Raw genomic sequence first — 27,873 nt, 5'->3', positions numbered from 1 at the left:
AACTCCTTTTTTTTAATCATTCTGTTTTCATATTCTATTGTTAGCTTGATTAGTTTAATTGAAACAAAAAGATCATCAGGGATTCGTCTATCATTCCAAATTATGATTAGGGTTGTTGGACTCCAAGGCAGAGAGTGGTAGGTGTTAGTGTCTTTTGTTCTGGGTGTTGAATTTGGTTGGTTTAAACAGTGTTTGGGATAACAATGACTCTTTCAGTCACCAAGAGTTTTCTGGGGGTTGGAAGAAGTGACTTTGGAGGTTTTGGAAAAGGTGATTAGGGCCAAGCTGCTAGAATTAGACAAACTGGAGTTGGAACTGCCTCCTTCCATGAGGAAAGGAGATTTAATTTCAGCAATAGCTCAGCATTTAAATTTGCTGGAAACACCATCAGAATCTTTGGAAATGGTTAAAATTCAATTGAAAATGAAGTAGCTTGAATTAGAGGCAAAAGACAAGGAAAGGGCAAAAGAAATGAAACAGTTTTAATTATAATTAAAAGCAGAGAGACAAAAGAAGAGAGAGGAAAGGAAGAATGAGAGGAAGTTTGAAATTCAGAAATTGGCACTTGGACAGGAAAGGCAGCTTAAAAGGATAGTGATGAAGGTTGAAGGTAAGCTTAGTGAGGAAGAAAGTGGGGATAAGCAAACCCATGGTGGCTAAAGGTCTGGTGAGAAACTGGATAAATATATTCAAGCGCTGCCTAAATTTGATGAGAAGGATGTGGAAGTCTTTTTCATTTGAAAAGATGGCTAAACAAATACAATTGCCAGTGACCATGTGGGTTTTGTTAATCCAAACAAAACTTGTAGGTAGAGCTAGTGAGATATTCATATCATTATTAGAGGAGGTATCTGAATAAGGAGGTGAAGAAAGCCATTTTAACTGCATATGAGTTTGTACCAGAAGACTATAAACAATGTTTTAGGATTCTAAGGAGGGATCCTGGTCAAATCTACATTGAGTTTGAAAGAATCAAGCAAAGTCATTTTGATAGGTGGTTAAGGGCATTAAAAATGGACTAAACCTCTTAGAGAGACAATTATTTTGGAAATAATGAGAACTCATGTGGAAGAACAGAAAGTTAAAAGAGCAAGATTAGTGGCTTATGATTATGAGTCAGTCCATAAATCCAATAAGTTTGGCTTACAAAATCAATTTCAATCCATGAGGGATAGAAATTGAGGAAAAGAGAAATCCTCACATGGAAAAGGAAAGGTAGATGTCAGTGAAGATCATCAGGATAACTTACCACAGGGTATAAAGAAAGCCCTTGAAGGGGAAAGAGAAGCTAAAAAGCTCCAGTGTTTTCACTGCAATAAAGTAGGCCACATAAGATCACAGTTTTGGTGGATTAGAAAAAGCACTAGGAAGCCAGATGTGGGAAAACAGGATAAGCTAGTGAATTTTCTTGGAGTGGTAATAAAAAGCACAGTGGAGATTGGAAAGCTGCACCAGAATGTATAACCTGGTCCGAGGTTGGTTAAGGAGGAAATGCCAGATCAACTTAAACCAGATACTTGCAGCAGTAATGTTTACTCCCATAGGCAACGGGCAGCAGTTAAAGAGGTTACAATATTAAGAGATGCAGGATCCTTTCAGTCTTTGATGTTGAAAGAGATATGTATTTCTGAAGGACTATTGCCTGAAAAAGTGATAGGAATTGGAATTCACAGTGAGATAAGAATCACTCAATTATGTAGAGTGGGGTTAGAGTGTCCAGTGAAGAGTGGAGAATTCATGGATAGGAGTACTGGACAAATTCTCATTTCCAGGAATACACTTTGTCCTTGCTAATGATAGAGCTGGTTGACTGGGTAACTTCAGTTTATCAAAACTGGTCCAGTGTCCAGTGCATTTTGCAGATTGTGTGTCTAACAGAAACTTCAGGCCTATCAATGTGAACATAAGTATCTTAAAGTTTTTAAGAGTTTCCAAGAGTGCTAAGAGAAAATGTTCAGAAAATTCCACCTCTACCCTACATAAGCATGATAGTTATGTCTCCAGAACAGATTTTAAGCTCCTAAAAGCACTGCCTGCACCATTATAAAGAATTCAAAGCAGGAAGGCAACCATCGCAGAGGATCTGGGGCTGAGTGAAAGGCATTTGATATGGGATTGGCATTCAACAAGAAGCAACTGAAGGAATTTGGAATGAGGAATAAGGTATCTGGGGAGTGGGAAGAAAGGAAAGTTATCAGATCCAAGTTTGCAGGTGTGCTGGTGGTGGTTGGGAGGAGGGTGTTACAGCAGGGGAAGATGGGAGTGGTGGTGCAGAGGGGTACAGGACGAGTGTACTATACAAGAAAAAGATGTTCAAAAAGTTGCAGAATATTTCCTGTCCAACTCGATTGCCAGTAACAGAAGACTTATGAAGAGCACATAGGTGGAATGAGTGTTTTCTTAAATTCAAATTTCACACAGAAATAAGTCACATTTGTTTCATTTTATTCATATGGAGATCATCGTTATTTGTTTAAACTAACTCAGAGCTCTGAACTTGATGTTTGGATCAGATTGATGGTCAGAGAAGAATTAGGGATATTTCCTTTATTTCCCAAGAAAACAGTGTTACTTATTGCTGTTAATTCTATTTTGAATATTCATGTGAGTGTACAGAGTTGTACTCTACACTATGTGGACATTACTGGACTTGCAGATTTGGCTGGCCCTCCTTTCTGAGCATTGTAAACAACATTTTCTGAGGTCATTCTCGGCGGGATTAATTGAAATGTCATAAGTAAACTCAAAGCTCAATTAGGATTTTGTAAGCAAGCATCCTGACATGGACTCACATTTGGACGTTCCAAAAAAACCCACTTTTTTTTAATAAATATTTTTACCGAAAACCTTTTTAAATCTTTTAGAAAACATCTACATACAAAGCAAACATCAAACAGAAAAAAAGGCAGTACAATAAAGCCATAATACAGTACTATTGTTAATGAACGACCTACTATTTATTCTACCAGAACAAACATATCTACTTTTTTATATAATATATTTTTATTAAGAAAAAAATAGATTTTTAAAATATTACAACAAATACAAAACAATGCAATTCAAAACAGTACAAAATTAAACTAAATAATAAAAAAATTCCCCAACCCACCCTCCTATATGAATGTATAAACATATATAGAGAAGTATAAAATTAAAATAAAACTAAATTAGCTATTTAACTAAATAAATAAATACCTAATAACAAACAAATAAATAGTAATAACTCAGCCCAGCCAAACAAAACACTCATACATTCACAGTTCCTCCTCCCCGGATATTGGACTCATGAAACACAATCGTTACGGCTATATAAATCTGTGTCCAGGTATTTCAAAAAAGGTTGCCATGTCTTGTAAAAATTCTCAGTTTTGTGGTGTACCATATTTGTGAGAAAATCCAGGAGAATATGCTCCATAACAATCTTCCATCAACCTTACAGGCCTGGGGATTTTCCGGATATCCAACATAGCAAGATATTCTTCCTTGCACAGAACGTAAGACTACTGAAAAGTTTTCTCTTATGCGAGTCTGCAGGAAATACAGTGGGTAGGCCCAAAAGGAGGGAAATCGGGTCCTTCTCCACCCCTACACCTAAACTCCTCTCCATTGCACCCACCACAGCGCTCCAATATGTTTGAAGCCTGTCACAAGACCAAAGACAATGGGTAAGAGTGCCCCTGCAGACCTTGCACTTGGGACATGCTGAAGATACCCCTGGTTTAAATTTTGACAAACGGTCTGGAGCTAAATGGACCCTGTGGAGAATCTTCAACTGTAAAGCATGGGTCCTATTGCAAATTGATATCTTCCTTGTATTATCCCAAATATCCTCCCATGCCTTTGAGGAGACTTCAACACCCAGCTCTCTTTCCCACATCTTGCAGAGTAGATCAGACTCATCTGAGGTGGCACCCCCCAATTGGTGACATAAAGTACTGACAGAGAGTGTACTCTTAGCCCTTAGTACCTCTCTTTCTATGTCAGATTTGTAGGGATCAGTCAAAAGTGTCGACTTTTTTTGAATAAAATCCCTACCTTGGAAAAACGAAAGAGGTCTCTATTAGGTAACTCATACTTCCATACTAACTGATCAAAGGACATCATTACGTCTCCCTCAAATAAATCACCCGTTCAAGATATACCCCTAGCTGCCCAATTTTTGAATCCTGAATCTATCATACCCATTATTGGAGGATCTGCGACCCTTTATGAAGCCCGTCTGATCCTCTTTAATAATAGAGGATAACACAGTCTCCAGCCTTAACACGAGAGCCGTAGAGAGGATCTTAAAGTCCACATTTAAGAGCGAGATGGGCCTGTATGAAGCACAGTTGAAAATGTGTTGCTGGTTAAAGCACAGCAGGTTAGGCAGCATCCAAGGAATAGGAAATTCGACGTTTCGGGCATAAGCCTTTCATCAGGAATGAGGAGAGGGTGCCAGGCAGGCTAAGATAAAAGGTAGGGAGGAGGGACTTGGAGGAGGGGCGATGGAGATGTGATAGGTGGAAGGAGGTCAAGGTGAGGGTGATAGGCTGGAGTGGGGTGGGGGCGGAGAGGTTAGGAAGAAGATTGCAGGTTAGGAGGGCGGTGCTGAGTTGAGGGAACCAACTGAGACAAGGTGGGGGGAGGGGAAATGAGGACACTGCAGAAATCTGAGTTCATCCCTTGTGGTTGGAGGGTTCCCAGGCGGAAGATGAGGCGTTCTTCCTCCAACCGTCGTGTTGTTATGTTTTGCCGGTGGAGTGGGAGGGAGAGTTAAAGTGTTGAGCCACGGGATGGTTGGGTTGGTTGGTCCGGGCGTCCCCGAGGTGTTCTCTGAAGCGTTCCGCAAGTAGGCGGCCCGTCTCCCCAATGTAGAGGAGGCCACATCGGGTGCAACGGATGCAATAGATGATGTGTGTGGAGGTGCAGGTGAACTTGTGGCTGATATGGAAGGATCCCTTGGGGCCTTGGAGGGAAGTGAGTGTGGAGGTGTGGGCGCAAGTTTTACATTTCCCGCGGTTGCAGGGGAAGGTGCCAGGAGTGGAGGTTGGGTTGGTGGGGGGTGTGGACCTGATGAGGGAGTCACGAAGGGAGTGGTCTTTGCGGAACGCTGATAGGGGAGGGGAGGGAAATATATCTCTGGTGGTGGGGTCCGTTTGGAGGTGGCAGAAATGACAGCGGATGATACACTGTATACGGAGGTTGGTGGGGTGGTAGGTGAGAACCAGTGGGGTTCTGTCTTGGTGGCAGTTGGAGGAGCGGGGCTCAAGGGCGGAGGAGCGGGAAGTGGAGGAGATGCGGTGGAGGGCATCGTCGATCACGTTTGGGGAGAATCTGCAGTCCTTGAAGAAGGAGGCCATCTGGGCTGTGCGGTGTTGGAACTGGTCCTCCTGGGAGCAGATGCGGCGGAGACGAAGGAATTGGGAATATGGGATGGAATTTTTACAGGGGGCAGGGTGGGAGGAGGTGTAGTCCAGATAGCTGTGGGAGTCAGTCGGTTTATAGTAGATGTCTGTGTTGAGTCGGTCGCCTGAGATAGAAATGGAAAGGTCTAGGAAGGGGAAGGAGGAATCTGAGACAGTCCACGTGAATTTGAGATCAGGATGGAAGGTGTTAGTAAAGTTGATGAATTGTTCAACCTCCTCGTGGGAGCACGAGGCAGCGCCGATACAGTCATCGATGTAGCGGAGGAAAAGGTGGGGGGTGGTGCCAGTGTAGTTGCGGAAGATGGACTGTTCCACATATCCTACGAAGAGACAGGCATAGCTGGGGCCCATGCGGGTGCCCATGGCAACTCCTTTAGTTGTATGAAGTACAGTCTTCCTGATCCTTCCCTTTTTTAAGAATGAGTGAAATATTGGCCTCTCTCAGAGAAGGTGGGAGACAATCATGACTGTATGAATCATTAAACATATTCAGCATCAAGCCTGACAGTATACTTATAAATTCCTTATGGAATTCACTGGGAAGTCCGTCAGGACCAGGCGCTTTTCCACTCTGAAGCTGCCTCACAGCTTCGTGCACTTCTTGCTCTGATAATGGGGCATTGAGAAAGGACTATTGTTCGGGAGCTTCAGATCTCTAAAAAAGGATTCCATTTTGGCCTGCCCCTCCTTACAATTCTCAGACTGATATAACTAAAAGTAAAATCTCTGGAATGCCACATTAATCTTTTTAGAATCACATGTTAGGTTCCCAGACCTTTCCCTAATCACTGTAATGGTTTGTGGGGCACTTCTCTTTCTGGCAAGGTATGCTAAGTATTTGCCTGGCTTGTCACCATGCTCGTATAACCTTTGCTTTGAAAAAGCCAGCTCCTTCTTTGCCATCTGAATGAGCACGGAATTTAGTGCAGACTGCAGTGCCATAATCCTCTGTAGTTTGGCCAAGAAGGGTCTGTCAAAATAGGCCTTCTCGGCTGCCTTCAACCGTGCTTCAAGGAGACGTTGCTGCTCACCCGTCTGCCGCTTCCTACTGGTGGAATATGAAATAACTAACTCCCTGGCATAGGCTTTGGCAGTTTCCCAGAGAACAGATGAGCTATCAACCGAGCCTATGCTGATGTCTAGGAATGCCCGAAATTCCCTAGAGAAATACACCACAAACTTACTGTCCATGAGAATAAAGGGGTCCATTCGCCAGTACCTTGAATTCACTGTAACATCCTTAATCTTAATCATGAGGTACACTGGAGCATGATCAGACAATATTACCAATCGTATAGGATGCCACTAGATCCTGGGTTACCACAGTGGTCAGAAAAAAAATCAATCCTCGTGTGACATCTATACGGATTGGAGAAAAACATGAAATCCCTACCTGTAGGGAGGAGACACCTCCACCAACCCTAATTCCCCACACAGACCCAATAAATGTTTAGTTTGTGCAGAGGGTATCGAGAGACCTTTAGGCAACCTGTCTACTTTGGGGTCCATGAGGCAGTTAAAACCTCCCCCTATAATGATGTGCCGAGACGAGAAAAAGCATCTACCTAGAATTTAAGAGGATGAGCTGGGGGACAATAAACATTTAAAACACCATATTCTTTCCCCTTTATCAAGGCTTTAAGAATTACAAACCTCCCAAATATGTCTTTAACACATTCTAACAATTTAAATGAGAGATTTTTCCTGACCAATATAGCCACTCCCCTACTTCTGGTATTAAATGATAAAAAATAAACTCGGTCAAAGCCCTTCTGCTGTAATTTCAGATGCTCCTTGTCATCCAAATGTGTCTCCTGTGACAAAGCAATATCCACCTTCTTCTTTCTAAGACTCAAGAGTACCTTCTTCCTCTTAATTGGTGAATGACTTCCCTTGATATTCCAGGTACACCATTTAATCAAATCATTAGCCATAATCTTCTGCAATTACATTTAAATTCCAGAGAAGAGGAACCCAAACCATAAATTGCTGAGCCTTAGTGTCGCATGGTCCACCAAATATAAAAACTACATAAACTGAAAATTCCTACATTTAACAAACATACAAAATTATTACAAATAAAAAAGCAACAAAAACCAGAAAACAAACCAACATTGTGTGGAGCCTCAGAATATGGGGGAGATACTAAATGAATATTTTGTATCAGTATTTACTGTGGAAAAGGATATGGAAGATACAGACTGTAGGGAAATAGATGGTGACATCTTGCAAAATGTCCAGATTACAGAGGAGGAAGTGCTGGATGTCTTGCGAAATCAGAGGCTATGCCGATGAGTGGTCTTACGAAAGAGTTGGCTCTTGAGAGTGACTATAGATTCCCATTTAGGTGGTCACAGGGGGTTTTGTGTATTTGGGCATATTCATTATTCCAGACTGGATTGGCTGTTCAAAGCCAATTTTACTCAATTATTTGAAAAAAATTAAACAAGATCTTCAAAGATGGGAGGCTACCCAGCTCCATAACCAGCACTCCTCGAACATTCCAGTAAATTCCCCCGGCCTCTGGAATTGCTTGGACACGACTAGCCATGCGGCTCATGCAGCTACCATCCCTACGCTGACTGATGATGTCACTTCTGCTCCCATCATGGCTGCTTCCACAGCCATTTCCGCCCCTCACAACTCCTCATGCAACACACGTGACATCACTTCTGCCACTCACATCATCGCTGATGTTACACGCTGAGTGACTTCCGCCCCCCACCCCCCCACTGCCATGTTTGCCACCACTTCCGCCCCCACCAACCCCACTCACTTGCATTCTGCTGGCATGCCCCCCACAGATCCCACTGTCAGCATTCCCATCCCCCAGAACCCTTGGGGAACACCACACCTGCTCATGACTCCACCCCCATTCCCCCCACCACCACACCCACTGCAGTTACCAGCTCTGCCCTACTCCCAGCTCCACACCCACACCAGATCCCAGCTCCCAGCCCTGCCGAGTTTTCACCATTCCCCCTGACCTCCCCCTCACTGAGGACAAACAATCAGTCCTCAGCAAAGGACTCACCTTCATCCCCCTCCGTCCACGCATCAATTAATTTAATACACGCCGTGACGAAAGTTATTCCTGATGAAGGGCTTTTGCCCAAAGCGTCGATTTTACTGCTCTTCGGATGCTGCCTGAACTGCTGTGTTTTTCCAGCACCACTCTAATCTTGAAACGGTTAAAGGTGGATAAATCCCCAGGACCTGATCAGGTGTACCCGAGAACTCTGTGGGAAGCTAGAAAAGTGATTGCTGGGCCTCTTGCTGAGATATTTGTATCATCAATAGTCACAAGTGAGGTGCGGAAAGACTGGAGGTTGGCAAACGTGGTGCCATTGTTTAAGAAGGGCAGTAAAGAAAGCCAGGGAACTATAGACCGGTGAGCCTGACCTCTGTGGTGGGCAAGTTGTTGGAGGGAATCCTGAGGGACAGGATGTACATGTATTTGGAAAGGCAAGGACTGATTCGAGATCGTCAACATGGTTTTGTGTGTGGGAAATCATGTCTCACAAACTTGATTGAATTTTTTGAAAAAGTAAAAAAGATTGATGAGGGCAAAGCAATAGATGTGATCTATATGGACTTCAGTAAGGCGTTCGACAAGGTTCCCCGTGGGAGACTGATCAGCAAGGTTAGATCTCACGGTATACAGGAGAACTAGCCATTTGGATACAGAACTGGCTCAAAGGTAGAAGACAGAAAGTGGTGGTAGAGGGTTGTTTTTCAGACTGGAGGCCTGTGACCAGTGCAGTGCCACAAGGATTGGTGCTGGGCCCTCTACTTTTTGTCACTTACATGAATGATTTGGATGTGAGCATAAGAGGTACAGTTAGTAAGTTTGCAGATGACACCAAAATTGGAGGTGCAGTGGACAGCAAAGAGGGTTACCTCAGATTACAACAGGATCTGGACCAGATGGGCCAATGGGCTGAGAAGTGGCAGATGGAGTTTAATTCAGATAAATGTGAGGTGCTGAGGGGTCACCTTATAGATGTTTACAAAATTATGAGGGGCATGGATAGGATAAGTCGACAAAGTCTTTTCCCTGGGATCGGGGAGTCCAGAACTAGAGGGCATAGTTTTAGGGTAAGAGGGAAATATATAAAAGAGACCTAAAAGGCAACTTTTTCACGCAGAGGGTGGTCCGTGTATGGAATGAGCTGCCAGAGGATGTGGTGGAGACTGGTACAATTGCAATATTTAAGAGGCATTTGGATGGGTATATGGATAGGAAGGGTTTGGAGGGATATGGGCCGAGTGCTGGCAAGTCGGACTAGATTGGGTTGGGATATCTGTTCAGCATGGACAGGTTGTACCGAAGGGTCTGTTTACATGCTGTACATCTCTATGACTATGACTCTATTTAAAGTGCCAATAGCGCTGAGTAGGGGAACTCACCCCCTGCCCGGAGGGGGCAACTACCCGTCCCGAATTGCCCATAAATAGGCATCTAACCATCTCAACCACCTTCACTTCTCCCAGCGAGAGCCGCATCGCAAGCTCAAGCTAAAAAGAATAAACACCCCATAGAATATCAATATGAATAAAAAAAACATTATTTTATTAAAAAAAGGGGTGAATAAATATCCCACCCATCCTTTGGTATGTCCTAACTTAGAAATTTAAAATGTATATCTTAACCACCACCAGACATAGTTTGAACCAAATTATTATCAATAATTTGTAGGAAAAAAAAGGGGAAAAATAAGCTCCAAGCGGATTTCCTCCATTTCTTTTACAGAATGATAAACACATACCCAAGCAACAATATTTATACATACTACAATTGTTTAAATTAGGTTAGTTTGTCCACAAAGTCTCTTGCCTTCTCCGATGTGTCAAAGAGATGCATGGATCCATCTAAGGTGATCCGAAGCACTGCCAGATATCTCAGGGAATACTGAATCCCAAGCTCCTTCAGTCTTCACTTGAAGCTATCATACGATTTTCATTTCTGGATCACCGCCACTGAAAAGTCCTGAAAAATCATGATCTTAGACCCCTCATAAATTAGGGCCTTTGGATCCTTCCCCTGGAGTCTGGAAGCCTCCATGATTCTCTCCTTATCCTGGTAATGATGGAACTGCACCAGAAAAGGACGAGGGCGTTGACCCAGACCCGACCTCCGCGTTGTGACCCGGTGAGCCCTCTCTATCTTCAATCCTCTCATGCCAGCCTCCAAGTCAAGGAATTTCGGAAGCCAATCTTCAACAAATTCCGTAGGCCGCTCAACTTCCTTACCCTCAGGCAGACCGATGATCCGAATGTTTTTTCTCCTGTCCCTGTTTTCAAGATCATCCACTTGGTCACGCAAATTACAATCCTGCATCTTCAGGGCTTGGATCTCATTTTGAATGAACTGGCATCAGCTTCCACCGCTGTGACCCTGTGCTCCACTTCAACCGTCCTCTTCTCCAGGTCTCCCAGCTGCTGCTCATGCTTCTGCAGCATGAGAGAGACTGGAGCCAGCTTTCCTTCAATCTGTTTCCCCAGCATTTTGCAAGATTTTGAGAACTGGTTCACCAGATCCTGGGGAGTAATCGGCTCCGAGGCTGCTGCAGGCTGAGTTGCAGACCCAGCCTCAGATGCTCCTCCTCCCTTTTTAGGCATTTCTGGACAGCTGAATTTTTAAATGTTTCTTGGGGCTCCACAATCTTTCCAACGCCCCAAGAAATCCTGATGACCTGGGTTGGGTGGGTTAAAGGACCGTCCTGCTCCTGCTGCGATGCAAAGCTCTGCAGTGCGATCTTCTCAGATCGCCACAATCTTAGATCCCCACAAACATATCTACTTAACTTAAACTAAACTACAAATGTATTCAATAAATACTAACTTAAACTAAATTCAAAAACTTACCTTCAATAATATCTCACTACTTTATTCTACCTCACTCATCACACCTCCATTGAGGCACCATCTCTGGAAGCACCATCTACATCACCATCGACAGTACCCGTATTCTTTTTCCCCCAGTCTCCTCCTCCCAGACACCCATACTGATTCTCACGGCTATACCACAGCCCTAATTAATATTGCTGATAAATCAGCGTCAATATAATTTAAAAAAGGGCTGCCACATCTTGTCAAATTGTTCTGTTTTATGGTGCCCCATATTTGTGAGGTAGATCTGGGGGAAGTGCTCCATCACCAGCCTACGCCACCCCATAAGACCTGATGGCTTTTCTGACATCCAATTCAGTAGAATGTTCTTCTTCGCACAATGGGTAAGAGAATGTTGCACAATCTCTTCCCACGATCCCCCAGAGAGGGCAAATTTGGCAACCTCAAAAAAAGAATTATCCGCATTAATTTCAATCCCCAGGATGTCCTTACTATAGAACTCCAGTATCTCTGGATCTTACAACCTGACCAGTAGCATTGTGTGACAATGCCTATACTAATGTTACATCTGGGACATCCTGATGACACTCCTCTCTTGAACTTAGCTAACCTCTCTGGTGCCATATGAGCCCTGTGTAAGATCTTCAATTGCATGGCCTGCGCTCTATTATATACTGTGATATTCCTTACATTTGCTCAGATGTCTTCCCTTACCTCAGATGAAATATCTCTCCTATCTCTCGATTCCACAACCTACAAAGTCCTTCCATGTCCTCCAGAGCATGACCTTTCTGTAAATGATATAAAGTACTGAATGAAAGAGCATCTGTACACCAGAGTACTCTTTTCTCCACGTCTGATTTGGACCAGGAGGTTGGTCTTCCTCTGTATATAGTCCCTTATCTGAAGTATCGGAAAAGGTCCCTATTAGACAATCCATATTTCTGGCTTAACTGAATAATTGACACCAGGATCTCCCCCTTGAGTAAATCTCTCAGACAGAAGATTCCCTTATTCTCCCATGCCTTAAAGCTGGAGTCCATTGCCGCAGGTTTAAATTCTTGGGCTCCCACCAATGGGGTAAATGGCAAAGTCTTAGACCAAATGCCTTCATCTTGCCTCATTATCCTCCAGGCTCTCTCCGTATTTAAAATAATTTTGACTTTTACACTGCTGGGTCACGGATTTCATCTTGTCCATGAATAATAAATTAATTAAAGGACATCTTGACTGTGAGGCTTCAATTTCAAGCCAAATCAACTCCGAATTCCCCTGTACCCAGTCACCAACATATGTAAACAGGGCGCTTATTTGATATTTCTTCAACTCCGGAAGATCCACCCTCCCTCACCCTGCGAAAGCTGCAATTTAGTGAATTTAATTAGAGGATGCCTGTGGCACCAAATAAAGCATCTGAGCCAACCATTGAACCTCTGTAACACTTGTCTAGGTAACAACAACGGGAGCATTGTTGGGTTCTGTTCACCGAGCTGAGAATTTGTGTTGCAGACATTTTGTCCCCTGTCTTGGGAGCCTCCTGTGAAGCGCTTCTGTGATGTTTCCTCTGGTATTTTTAGTGGTTTGACTCTGCCGCTTCCAGTTGTCAGTTCCAGCTGTCCGTTGCAGTGGCCGGTATATTGGGTCCAGGTCGATGTGTTTGTTGATAGAATCTGTGGATGAGAACCATGCCTCTAGGAATTCCCTGGCTGTTCTCTGTTTGGCTTGTCCTATAATAGTAGTGTTGTCCCAGTCGAATTCATGTTGCTTGTCATCTGCGTGTGTGGCTACGAAGGATAGCTGGTCGTGTCGTTTCGTGGCTAGTTGGTGTTCATGGATGCAGATGGGAGCACTCTCATGTGGTACAGCAGGTGAGAAAGAGCACTCATCTTAATCAGGGCTGTTCCGCCTAACCATGTTAATGGCAACCCTTCCCACCTGTCTAGTAGTTGTACATAGTTAGCTTTATGCAGCTGGTGGAAGGAAGGGGTAACAAAAATTCCCAAATACAAACAACCTTTTGACAACCATCTAAATGGGAATTGCATTCCATCCTTCAGGTTCGGCACCTCCACGAATCCCCCTGCTGGCATGGCTTCTGATTTTGTATAATTGTTGCTGCAACTCGAGAAACCACCATATGAATTAATTGCATGAATCAGTCGAGGAACAGACTTCTGCAGATTGGCCAAAAACAAGAGGACGTCGTCAGCATACAGGGTGTTCTTATGGTCCCCTATTCCCACATTTGGCGCTACTATTTCGGGATCCCCCTCCTGATAGTTTCGGCTAACAGCTCAATCACCAAGGTAAATAACAGTGGTCTTCCAATGTTAATGTTATCAGACTTAGTACCGATTGTAATGACTGCGGCCTTAGGATCATTATACAATACTGCTACCCACCTGCCAAAGGATCTTCCCAAACCAAAGCGCTCTAGGACCTCAGATTGATACAGCCATTCTATCAGATCAAACACTTTTTCTGCGTCTAGGGAGACCACCAAACCCAGAATCAATCTTTGCTGGCATACTCGCACTGTGTTCAGTACTCTCCTGATATTGTTGGAGGAGCTACGGCCCTTAACAAAACTCGTCTGGTCTCCTTTTATAATATGGGGCAGGACCTTCTCCAACCTCAGAGCCAGCATCTTGGATAAAATTTTAAAATCTACATTCGACAGTGAAATTGGTCAATATGAAGCACATTATAGAGTCATAGAGATGTACAACATGGAAACAGACCCTTCAGTACAACCCGTCCATGCCGACCAGATATCCCAACCCAATCTAGACCCACCTGCCAGCACCCAACCCATATCCCTCCAAACCCTTCCTATTCATATACCCATCCAAATGCTTCTTAAATGTTGCAATTGTACCAGCCTCCACCACATCCTCTGGCAGCTCATTCTTCAGGGTCTTTCCCTTTCTTTAAAATGAAGATGATATTAGCCTCCCTAATGGAAGGCAGCAGACAATCCCGTGCATATGAATTGTTATACATCCCCAGAAGTAGCTCCACCAACATGTTTATGAATTCCTTATAGAATTCAGTTGGGAATCCATCTGGCCCCAGTGCTTTGCCCCCCCCGGAGATGCCATATTGCTTCCTGCACTTCCTGTACCATTGTACACGCATTCAAAAGGGAAGCCTGTTCCGTATTTATATCGAGGAAATCTAGATTTTCAAAAAGGGACTGCATTCCTATTGGACCGTATTCACCCTCCTCCGACCGATGTAGCTCTGGAAAGTATTCCCTAAACCTAACATTGATCTTCTTCAATTCATGGGCAATTGTACCAGCCTTCTCCCTAGCTGATGTAATGGATTGGGAAGCTTTTTTCTTCCTTGTCAAATAAGCCACATATCTACCTGGCTTATCTCCAAATTCAAACAGTCTTTGTTTGGCAAAGGAGACCTCTTTTTTAGCCACTCGTGTGCACAATGAGTCGAGAGCAGCCCGGAGAGCTGTGAACCACTGCAGCTTAACCAATAACGGCCTATTATAATCTGTTTTCTCAGCTACCTTCAACTGGGCCTCCAGCATCCATTGCTGCTCCTCCCTCTGCCTCCTTCTAGTCGTGGAATATGAAATGATCAGACCTCGCAAACATGCCTTAGTGGCCTCCCAAACCATTGCCAGATTGCTAGCCGTACCTGAGTTGATACCCCAGAAGGCCCTGAACTCTCTTCTGATTACTCAACAAATTTGCTATCCCCTAACAAAAATTGACCCATGCACCAGTGACATGCATCCATTCCACTACCCTTGATTTTACACTGGTGCATGATCCAATCAGCTACATACCCAATGTTGCACATCAGTGGTGGGTCCAAACTGTTAGCAGGCATAAAAAGAATGTCAATTCATGTATGGCACTTGTGTGGGTTGGAATAGAACTGAACTCTCTTCCATTAGGGTGGAGGTACCTCCACACATCCACTAGTCCCAACTCATCGCACATGTCCACCAACTGCTTAGACTGCGCGGACGAACCTGCCAGGCCTTTTGACACCCTGTCAATCTCTGGATCTATTAGGCGATTAAAATCCCCTCCTATAATCATATGGCATACCTCAAGATTCATAAAATAACCACTGCATCAATCAGAAATTTAAGAGGGTGCGCCAGGGGACAATATACATTCAAGACGCCATACTTGTCTCCATGTATTAGGGGTTTAAGAATGATAATCTGTCCATGTTCATCCTTAATCTGCTCCATTACCTGGAAAGTGACGTTCCTCTTACCAGTATAGCCACTCCTTTACACTTAGACTGAAGGATGAGAAAAATACTCTCTCATAACCCCCTGCTGCTGTTTCAGATGTTCCTTATCAATTAGATGTGGCTTCTGTAGCAGTGTAATGTCCAACCTTTACTTCCTGAGGTTTGATAAGACCTTCTTTCTTTCTTTAAATAGGAGAATAGCTCCCTTTTACACCACCTGAACAAATCACTAGCCTTGGTCGTCCAGGGCAGCCCATGGTTTCCCAAGAGGAGGGAGCTTATTAGATTAGATTACTTACAGTGTGGAAACAGGCCCTTCGGCCCAACAAGTCCACACCGACCTGCCGAAGCACAACCCACCCATACCTCTACATTTACCTCTTACCTAACACTACGGGCAATTTACCATGGCCAATTCACCTGACCCGCACATCTTTGGACTGTGGGAGGAAACCAGAGCACCCGGAGGAAACCCACGCAGACACGGGGAGAACGTGCAAACTCCACACAGACAGTCGCCTGAGTCGGGAATTGAACCCAGGTCCCTGGCGCTGTGAGACAGCAGTGCTAACCACTGTGCCACTGGGGCGTGATGAGCTATAAAGATATTAACTCTGAGATCTAAAAACTATTCCTATAAAAACAACTACAACTTTAAAAAAAACTACATTTAACTGAAGCAAACACTCAAATAATTCCCAACTCACTTGAGATCTTCCCCCTTGCCCATAGGGGGCACCCCTCCCAATCCTTACAACCATCTTGACTCTCTCCAACTGAGGCCGTGCCCTAGCCCCAGGCAATTCACAAATGAGTTACATTCTGAAAGCTAACAATGGATGCCCACCTGCCCTCCACTCATCTTAACCACAGATATAGCTACCGCCAATGCAAAATCAAAAGGATAGCAGTAAAACGAAGGAGCCCTAGATAATACCCAATTGACTGATACATAAAATAATTCTAATTTTACAACAAAGCTGTATATATAAAACCAAAACCCACAAAAAATAAAGGGGGAGAGAGAAGTGAAAAAAGGGGCAATAAAAAACCCCACACTATTGTCCACAATGATGCTCCCTCCCCCACCCCTAACTCAGGTCCTTCAATTCAAAGACTTCAAAAGCCCTTTGTGTTTTCTGTGGAGTCAAAGTTACATAACGACCCCCATGGGCGAACTGTAACACAGCTGGGCACCTCAAGGAGTACTGAGTATTCAGATCCCTTAATTCTGATTGACTTGATCAAATGTCCTTCTCTTTTTAATTAGGGATCCTGAAAATTCCTGAAAAAAACATTATCTTTGAGCCTTTTATACACTAAACTTGTGAATTCCTTCCCAGTCTTCTTGCTGTTTCAACTATTAACTGTTTTTCTTTATAATACAGGAGCGGGGATGCGGGTCCAGCCCTGACCTACACATTGCGATCCAGTGGGCACGCTCCATACTTACCAGGCCCGACTCCAACTCCAACCCCAGGAACTTCAGGAGCCACCCTTGCAAAAAGCCAATGAGGTCCTCGCCTTCCTCACATTCCAGGAGACCAGCGATCCGTAAGCTTTACTTATCGACTTGATCCTGAAGGATCCAAACCTGGTCTTCCAGCGTTCAGATTCTTCCTCCCAAGACGTTCCCCACAGTCTCCGATGCCGTGGTCCTCTCATCCACTGCCTCTATTCTTCAGTCCAGCAGCTGGATTTTCTGTTCATTAGCATGGCAGGTAGTGGCTCAACTGCTGCTTGAATTCACTCTCGGAGTTTGGCAGACCCCAAGAGTAAATACTGCTGTCCTGTTGCATCTAAAGGGACCACCCCGGGAGTTTGAACACTGGCTGCAGGCACCCCCAATGCAATAGGGGAGTGGCCTGTCTGTTGTACCCCTTTAGGCCCCTTTCCTTTATTCAATTTCATCCTGGCCTTAAGCTGTCCCACACGATATCAGCAGTTCCAAATGATCAGCAAGTTTAAATGAGTACTTTTTTCTCCTGGGGATGATTGGTAAGTGCGGGTAAACATCCACCTTGCCCGGGGGTATGGCACAGAGCCCAGCACAGCTGACCACTCAGATTGCCGCCATCTTGGATCTCTCCACCTGAAACCACTTTTTAAGCTGCTAATTTTCTTATCTTAATCCCCACCAGCACACAGGATGCCAGGTCTTCCCCTATTTCTTTCCTCCATGTCCCCAACCTCATCCACTATCCTCCCTTGGATTCATCTTCCAATCTTTCATGCTCCTGACACTACTTCATACCTCTTCCCATCCTCTGATCTCACCAAACCCTCACAACCACTGATACACTTTTGCATATCCCAACTCTCTCTGCAAGATTCAGTTCAGCTGTGCGCCTGCTGTCAAATTAAAAGAAAGAACAAACACAGCCCTGAGGCACAACTGTACAAAACCAATTGATGCACGCCACCTCTAAACAAAATAAACTAAAGCAGGTAAATGGGGCATTAATATCTCAGTTGAAAGATGGTATATCCAAATGTGCAGCACTGAAGTGTTAGCTTTGATTTTCCTCCTCAAATCCTAAAGTGGGCCTTGAACCCAAAACCTTGTGATTCAGAGACGAGAATGTGACCAACTGGACTGCAGCAGACACAAAAAATGAACTTCAGTGATTCTTCTTGATACTGGTTCAGAATGTTCCAGATTAACTGAATTAAGTTGCATCGTCATTCCAACTTTTAATGGATGTAACAGTTTCAGTTGTGCCTCTTTTTTCCATTAAAAGCCTCTGCCAGTTCTCCTTCTAGCCTAGTTCTGGAGGAACCTGTCAATTAACATACAATTCACCTTCACCAATAACCCTTATCAAGTCCTGCTCAGTTATCAGCCATGTTTGTGCCAGCCTTTCAGCTATTCAGTTCATAGCCCACTTCAACTGTGGTCATTCCCAATTAGTGTCTTATTCACAACTAGTCGGTCCCCACTTAAGTCAACCTCAGTTGCATTAAAAATACAAATATCATAACAACTCATTTAAACAAAAACGTCAAGGAGGGCCAATGGAACTCCAACCTCAAAGTCCCAATTGTATTCACAATTTAAGAGTTGTAGAGAGGTCTTTAAGTTAGTGCTGAACGGGTGGTAAGGGATTAACCTCTCCTCCATTATAAGACTGCCGTGTTAACTCTCTATTTCCATTTTGTACCCCATGGAAACTTCTTTAGCATACTTACCTTCCTCTTCCCTCCTTGAACCCAAATTTCTTCCCCAGTTTGCTACCCTCATCACAATTCCCACCATCCTATTTCCACCTCTCTTCATTTTCCTAATCCTTCTCTATTCTCTCCTTTATCCTGTGGACTCAAACTTTGATCTTCCTTCTCTCATGCCTGGCCTTTAACCCATTTCTGTCATTTACACTCAATTGAATAAGCATATGCTATTTCCCTATGCCTGTCCGCTAGCCATCCTTTATCTTCCCGACCAGAATGTCCAACCTTGATTCTCCTACACGATTATAGCATCTTTCCATAGCACATATAATGTAGTCCTCTTCCAGGGATGGTCTTAGAATAATAGCATTAAGTCCCCAAGCTACTTTAAGGTCCTGACTGGATTGAGTGACACTCATGAGTTGGTAGTTACTAATTTCTCATCATTTTGTCAGTCATTTTATATTATCCATAGTAAACATATCTTTTTATAATGATATGTGTGCAGATTTGATACCAGATTAAGTGATCAGTATTTCCTTTAATTACCTAGTAAATATATCAGATTTCCTACAGTGTGGAAACAGGCCCCTTGGCCCAACAAGTCCACACTGCACATCTTTGCACTCCAAAGAGTAACCCATCCAGACCCATTTCCCTCTGACTAATGCACCTAACACAATGGGCAATTTAACATGGCCAGTTCACCAGACCTGCACATCTTTGGACTGTGGGAGGAAACCCATGCAGACACAGGCAGAATTTGCAAACTCCACACAGACAGTCGCCTGGGGCTGGAATCAAACCTGGGACCCTGGTACTGAGCCACCGTACCACCCTATGTTTGAACCTGGTGGTCCTTGGTCAGACGTAGCTGACCTTAAACCAAAGGATTGCACATGTAACTAACACTATTACCTTTAACAAATTATTCAGAAAACCTGACCTCATTTCACCTTTGGGGTTCATTTTAGTTTTCACTTTCTACTACAGACAGATTAATAAGGAAAGAAAACCAAGTGACATATAAGGCATATATGTCGTGATTTCTTGGTTACCAGAAAGTAACACAGATTGATAGCATGCATTCAGCTAATTTGAAAAGCTTGACAAATTTATTAACAGCTTAGACTACGACTTGCAGTTACAGAAAATAATATATGCATCGAACATTGCTTCTGCTTTTCTGCACATGGCCGACAATCATGTGGTTTACATTTTGGGCTTTGTTTTATTAGCGTATCATGTTCCCAAACCCACATTTCTGAGATAAAATTATATAACTGGGAGTGAAAATGTGTGCACATTATGGTAGTTGCAAAATTATTTACATTGAACAAGAATAGAAATATCTAAGAGTTAAGGATCCAAACATCTATATAAGGTATTGGGGCCTTGTCAATCCTTCAAGATCTTGTGATGGTGTAACCTTCCTGACATCTAAATTTCTTAAATATTCTTGACTTGAAGGTGTGGGACTCCTGCACCTTGTTAGTATTTTGATTGTTTTCCTACAACTCCATGAAAGACAATAGAGGATGTCAAGACATACGGTGAATGAAATCTTCCAAATCTTTCATGAAGCATCAGCTCAACATGCTCTGGGGTTATGGTAACAAGAGTATTGTGGGCATACATACAGTGATGAATTGAATGAGTTGACAGCCCAAGATGGCTTTTATATGAAGGAAATAGAGTCATTGTATTTAAGAAGTTAGAGGTTAGATGCTACATATATAAACCACCAAGGAACTGAATCAAGTCAGAGGAAGGCCAGAAAAGTGCTCAACTTGCTAATCGTGAACAATGAAATCAAGGACCAATGAAATGGTTTTAACGAGTGTTGAGCTAATCAGTAGAGAGTTGCCATTGACCATGACATCCGGGACAGGCAATGATTGAAGCTGGGAGTAGATTTCTTCATTTTCACAGGATCAGAATACCCTGTCACTGAAAACTGCACTCCTGATTACTGGTTGATTTGAATAACAATCACTGAGCGTGTACCATGCCTGAAAACATTCTTCAGCCATTACACCATTCCGAACATTATGATGAATGACAATGAGCCTCACTTCATGAATGAAGAATTCAGTCACCTCATAATGGATTTGACAAATCAAAACCATACATCCTCTTTACAATTAGGGTGGCACGGTGGCACAGTGGTTAGCACTGCTGTCTCACAGCACCAGAGACCCGGGTTCAATTCCCGACTCAGGCGACTGACTGTGTGGAGTTTGCACATTCTCCCCGTGTCTGCGTGGGTTTCCTCCGGGTGCTCCGGTTTCCTCCCACTGTCCAAAGATGTGCGGGTCAGGTGAATTGGCCATGCTAAATTGCCCGTAGTGTTAGGTAAGGGGTAAATGTAGGGGTATGGGTGGGTTGCGCTTCGGCGGGTCGGTGTGGACTTGTTGGGCCGAAGGGCCTGTTTCCACACTGTAAGTCTAATCTAAGTCTAATCTAATCTAATTCCCAGTCAAATAGATCGGCTGAGGGAACAATGAAAATCACCAAAAAAACCGATCAAATCCAATCTTCAATGGGAGAAGCACATCTTCTCAAAGCATAGAAAATAGTCCAGTGCAAAGACTAATGTCACACTGTACACAAACTACACTTTCCAAAGCAAAAAAAGCTACTAAAGCAAGTAATAGTGTCAAGCATGAGAGCCAAAATCAAAGCAAAATGGCAGAAAGCCAAATTTCATTTTCACGAAACTGCCAAATTATTGCCAGATATGAGTATTGGAGAGTCAATCAGGCGACAAATCTTTAATGCTCTCAACACATCCAGCCCAAGTGACAACTTGGGATCTGCTTGGAGCACTTTTCACATTGATCACACATGCTGGAAGTGAACAACCATCATAACTGTTGTCACTTATGCACAACTGGAGAAGCTGTGCCTTCAATACAGGTGGTCGATCAAGAAGATGTTCTTTCAACATCTTCACACTGACCACAAATCAGCTATCAGTTTTGAAGGTCAACAGCACCTCAGAAATGGAAACAGAGTAATAAGAGAAACCATGGCAACATAAGTGACATGGGAATGACACACCCCAGAGAACGATCATCAACAGATGAACAGCAATGACAACACACACAGACATGTCATTATAAGAGAATGGCACAATTTATAAATTATGAGTACAATGTATACTCAGATGGGAATAATGAACAGCTAGTACATAATAGCAGTTGTATGTATAGCAACCCACCATCCCTCCATATCCCCCTATCACCTCCACGGTCAATTACACATAAATTCCAACTCCATATCTACTCATACCTCTTATTGCCACCTCCATCTCACCTTTTTAACCATCTCCATGTCACCTCATACCCATGCAACCTCCATAGCCACTCATGAATATGGCGCATCAATTTCACCTGGTACTCTCCATACCACCTTCATAGCCATTTCCACAGCATCAGGCATCAGGAGTTGTGGAGATTAAATACACTTAAACAATTAGGGATGTATTTCTGAGGCTCTGTGAGACTCTGGCCAGACCACATTTTGGAATATTATGTGCAATTTTGGGCCCCATATCTCAAGAAAGATAAATGGGCCTTGGAGCGTGTTCAGAGGAGGTACATGAAAATGGTCCCAGGAACGAAAAGCTTAATATATAAGGAACATTTGAGGGCACTGGGTCTATTCTCGATGGAGTTTAGAAGGATGAGAGGGGATCTAATTGAAGAATTTAAGGGCGGCACGGTGGCACAGTGGTTAGCACTGCTGCCTCACAGTGCCTGAGACCCGGGTTCAATTCCCGATTCAGGCGACTGACTGTGTGGAGTTTGCACGTTCTCCCCGTGTCTGCGTGGGTTTCCTCCGGGTGCTCCGGTTTCCTCCCACAGTCCAAAGATGTGCGGGTCAGGTGAATTGGCCATGCTAAATTGCCCGTAGTGTTAGGTAAGGGGTAAATGTAGGGGTATGGGTGGGTTGCACTTCGGCGGGTCGGTGTGGATTTGTTGGGCCGAAGGGCCTGTTTCCACACTGTAAGTAATCTAATCATATAGAATACGGAATGGAATAAATGTTGAGAAGATGTTTCCAAAGGTAGGAGAGATTAGGACCTGAGGGCATAGCCTTCAAGTAAAAGAGGTAAGGAGAAACTTCTTCAGCCACAGAGTGGTGAATCTATGGAATTCATTGCCACAGAAAGCTGTGGAGGTCAGGTCATTGAGTATATTTAAGACGGAGCTAGATAGGTTCTTGAGTATCAAGGGGATCAAAGGTTACAGGGAGAAAGCGGAAGAATGAGGTTGAGAAAGTTATCAGCTGTGATTGAATCACAGAGAAGACATAATGGACTGAATGACCTAATTTCTGCTCCTATGTCTTATGGTCTTATCTTAGAGATTTTTCACTCATATCATTTGATTACTGGAAAAAAAACTCATTCATGAAACCATTCCAAAGATTTTAAATCCACAGAATGATCTATCTGTTATTAAAAACAACAAAATTCTACTCTAATCCATTCATATCATAAACAGCTAACTTTTTAACAGGCAGTAAAGCTGTCAATGAAAATGGGAAGTACCCCCTTCCCCCAAAGGAGTTACTGAAACTCAGTGAAGCATTCATGAATTAGTGCAACTATCTTAACAGCTCTTGAAAAATGACAATAATGAAGTCCATCGAAACTTCAGGAATAGATGGAAATGGATTTTCCAAGTTGGCCTGTCAATCAATGCACTCCAGTATCAAGTGAATTTTGTTTAATTCTAAATAACAGATGCAGCCTTTTATTCATTGGAAAGGGCTGATGATTTAAGTGACTTTAGATCATAATGTTTAAATAGACTTTATTTGCTCTTCTCAAGCATTTATGCCTCTTCTATAAATGTATGACTCCCATGAGGTGAGTTAACCCCTTGGAACAGTGAAATGGATTCTTTTTGAACTCAGACTAATGTCAAATAGCACTGCTGAATTCAGGTTTTCAACCTGTGAGACTCATGTTCTGTTCCAATAATTTGATCTAACAGAAATTGGAGTAGTACTTCTGGATTCAGGTCATGCACAAAATTGTGACATTGGTGCCTGTTAAAATTGCTCAGAATAAATTGCATCTTTTTATATGTTCTAGTGTATATTTAATGGACCCTCAAGCTTGAATAATTTAGAAAAAAGAGGAACAGACATAATTAATATCTGAATGCATAACAAAACAATCTGGTCAGGTACTAAAAATTCAATTTACAGGAATTGTAATATGTAAAGCAGATCTTTAATGATTTAGGCTTTTGTAAGCGAACAAATTAGGACCAAATAAAATACTAAAATTTTCAAAGAGCCTGCCAAACATTATATTACAGGGACCCCAGAATTGCTCAAAATGTTGCGAATTAGCATCAATTGGGCAAAAGAGATGAAGGAAAGTGTCAATCTCTTGCAGATGCTTATACTAAGGGAAACTGACTAGAACAAAGGAAATTCCTTTGAGAACATTCAGGGAGATTTCATCTCTGCCATACAGAAAAATACTGTAAGCTTGTTTTTTATAATGTAGCTCATCATCTGAGGCAATATGGTTAGAGCTCAAAAATAAGATGGGTGCAATCATTCTGATTGGATCGCAACCTGTCTCCCACTTCAACAGCCACTAAGATATTGAGGAACAAGTATGTAGGCAGCTTATGGAAAGTTGCAGCAACAGGTTCCCCAATATTGTCTGGGACTCCCTTAGAGTAAGAGGCATACACGGGGATGAATTGTTAGGTTCATCCAAGAGCGTTTCTTGAAACGGTGTATGGATAGTCCAACCAGAGGAAGGGCCTTACTGGACCTTGTATTGGCAAGGTGACTGACTTTCAGTGAGAGAGCATTTTGGAAACAGTGATCTCGACTCCTTGTGTTTTAAGAAGGCTATGAATATGGATAAGTCAGGACCTTGCGGAAGGTACCAAATTGGGGGAGGGATTGGTTGGCACAACATCATGGGCCGAAGGTCACATTCCTGTGCTATACTATTCTATATTCTATAAACATGATCACCATTTGGTTAAGCAGTGCACAGAGGAAATCTTCAGCCTTTAGTTTGTGACATTTCCTCACCTACAATATTAAGCTATGAATGTGAGCTTGTGACCACTGTGAAAATGTTTGGAGGATAATTCAGCTAATTAAAATGTTCAACAGAGATGTCTGGAAAGGGATAACACATCCGTTCATTCTCATATAGCCTAACTTACATTTGTCAATGGTGATTGTAAAAGTAAAGCTCAAAGCAAACAGAGTAATAAATATGGTTTTGAAGGAAATTGAATGATTAGCAGAGAAGTGAATATCTAAACCTGATGTTGAATAAAAAAATCTGTGGATGGATTTTATGTGGCATTGGTCGTCCCGCCTATTTGCTGTATAACTTGGGGAAAATTAACTTCCATTGACCCTGCAAGCCACAACCAGATGTTACTGTTTACCTCAGGCAGCTTGTTTCTTGATAGTTTAGTTTGCATCCCAAAATGAGTGAGTGTACTGCCTCTAAGACCACTAGTCAATAATAGGGCCAGTAGCTATCTGGTGAGCAGCAGGTAGGGAAGGACAAAACCAAGCTCAGTACCAATATCAGCAGGAATACGAGGAAGCCCTAATTGCCATTAATTGACCACTCAAGGAGCTCAACTGCCTCAAGGATTGGCAAACAGCCTGAGACATATCCCAAAATACTGGCAGAGAAGGCATTGTAGGCATTGTCTACTATAGCTAATTTTACGTTTTGCTTCTCAGCCTACTATCAGGAACATGTAAAATTCATACTGGGGAATCAGCCTGACTCAGTGGGTAGCACTTTCACTCCTAAATCAGAAGGTTTTAGGTTAAAGTCTCTCTCCAGAAAGTGTTAACTTTTTCATAACTACAAGGCATAAAGTCAAGCCTGACTGAATATTGCAAGTGCTTAAATCAGGAAATTTGATAAGTACAAGTCATTCTACTGGAGCGGACATTCAATTAATACAAATTCATTATAACACAATTGACAATTTGGGGACATCGTTTCTAAAGCACAAAGTTTTAAAGCATGTATTGGTTATAATGTGATTCCAGCCCCATTAGTTTAAATAGTGCTGCTATTACACGATTTTCTTATAACACGGGAATGCACGAGAACGGTACTAACATGTTAGTGCAGAACTGACAGTAAATTGAAACATTGGCCTCTTTATGAAATCAAATTTGCCCATGGAATTTAACTTCTTTGTGATATTAAGTTGAAAATTCCAGTTTCTTTCAGTCTGAGTCAGTAATAAACAAACTCCATCTAAGAGACCAGTTGCGCAGTTGATCAGTTAGGCACTAGTTGGAACTGGTTCCCTAGGCATCAGTGTCAAATTCACATATTTTCAGAAAACAGCACAGTTTTCTAATATATAAAATAAGGTGCATAAAGTCCAGTTCCACAGCAGACAGCATAATGGGTAGAATTTTCGGGTGGAATAGGGATAGGGGTATAGATTCTGTTCAGGATCTTCTAGGTCCTACACAATGTGGACAATGGCAAGTGAGTTCGGAAAATGTGATGACATTGGAAAAATGAGATTCTTAGTATTGAGGGAAAAAAAATCACTTTTCCATCCAAGTTTAGAACAGTGACATGAAAATCTTGCTAGTAAGTGGTGAAAGGCATGCATTTATATCTGAGTCGTACCTAATCTTGCCTTATTTAAATGCAGTTTGTTATTCAGTCATGTGGCAGAGAGAAACTAAACAGTGATAATTCCTGATATGATGGTCAGTGCAGGTACCTGGCACTTCAGGTCATCACTTGCTGTTCGGAGCCTCCATCTTAGCCATCATTCCCCAACATCTCAGGACATTCTCCATGGGAAGCAATCACTTGCACACCCCATCCATAGCCTCACTACATCATCATGTCACAACTTCGACCCATTCAAATACTGCATTTTTGAGCATACTAATACTTTTCATTTTACTGCTATTGCCGAGCCATGTTGTGCAAAGAGAAAATAACCCATCTCATGGATTTGACTGTTTGCTTGCTTTCCTAACACATCACTTACTTTGCGCCTACTTGGATGATCATAATATCTCTGCCTTCCTTTGCCTTGCCTTTTTTGCTTTGCCATCTCATTCAGGACTACAAGTTACAGTGCTCTGCTTTGCATTTTTAGTGCAGACAGAAAACCAAGCAACTTGTCATGTTAGACTGCATGAACAGCAGTGATCAGTCTAGATGATGGATATCTAGCTGTATAGATCATGCTATATCATTGTGTGATGATGCTGTCACTTAACATGGTTATTTTGTCCTTGTTTTTTTTGAAGAAAGGTCATAAAGGCAGAGGTGCCAAAAGGTCGTCTTTAACAATGGAGGGGGAGTGGCAGTTCATCCAGTTCAGATTTTTTTACTAGTTTGTTTTATCTATAGCAGTCAGAAGATGTTGGAGTCTAGAAGAGCTGCAAGTTTCAGCAAAAAATTCCACTTCTTTTTTCTGAAATCTCTGCCTGGATGTTGTTCCCTCCTGTCTGTAAGAATTTGTGTTTGAATCTACCTTTTTGCCAAGAGGTGTGTTTATGGGATATTACTGTATTGGAACAGGTAATTTATAATAGTTTCTGTTTTGCTTTGCTTAAATTTTCCAATAGTTAATTATTCTAAATTCTGCCTTCATTTCTTCGTGTTTCAACTGTAGAGTTTAAATAAATTCAGATTTGCTTAAAGCCGAGTGGTTTGACCAGCTGCATCACAATGGAATATGCACTTCACATCAGCCTTTAAACTAAGAAAAAGTTAAGGTCGAGGCAACCTTCTTAAAATACTTTGGGAGGGGGGTGGGTCTGGCCTGGCCCATAACAGATTGAGGGGTCATTTGGGATGATTCCATAATTCCAATTTAGGTTTAGGATTGTTGGACTCAAAGAAGGTAAATGATAGGTCTTTTGTTTCAGGTATTGAATTCAGTTGGGTTAAACAGTGCTTTGTGTAACAATGGCTCTTTCCGTCACAAATAGTTTTCTGGAGGTGGAAGAACTGGCTTTGGGAGTTTACAAAAAGTCAACAAGGCAAAGCTGCTGGAATCGGCAGACAAGCTGGAGTTGGGGTTGCCTTTGTCAGTGAGAAAAGGAGATGTAATTACAGCAATAGCTCGACATTTAAATTTGGTGGAAACGCCATCAGAATCTTCAGAAACAGGTAGAATTCAATTGCGGATAAAGCAGCTTGAACATGAAA

The sequence above is a fragment of the Hemiscyllium ocellatum genome, chromosome 2, assembly GCF_020745735.1.
Source record: "Hemiscyllium ocellatum isolate sHemOce1 chromosome 2, sHemOce1.pat.X.cur, whole genome shotgun sequence".
Lineage (NCBI taxonomy): Eukaryota > Metazoa > Chordata > Chondrichthyes > Orectolobiformes > Hemiscylliidae > Hemiscyllium > Hemiscyllium ocellatum.
Note: the sequence above shows the minus strand (reverse complement) of the source record.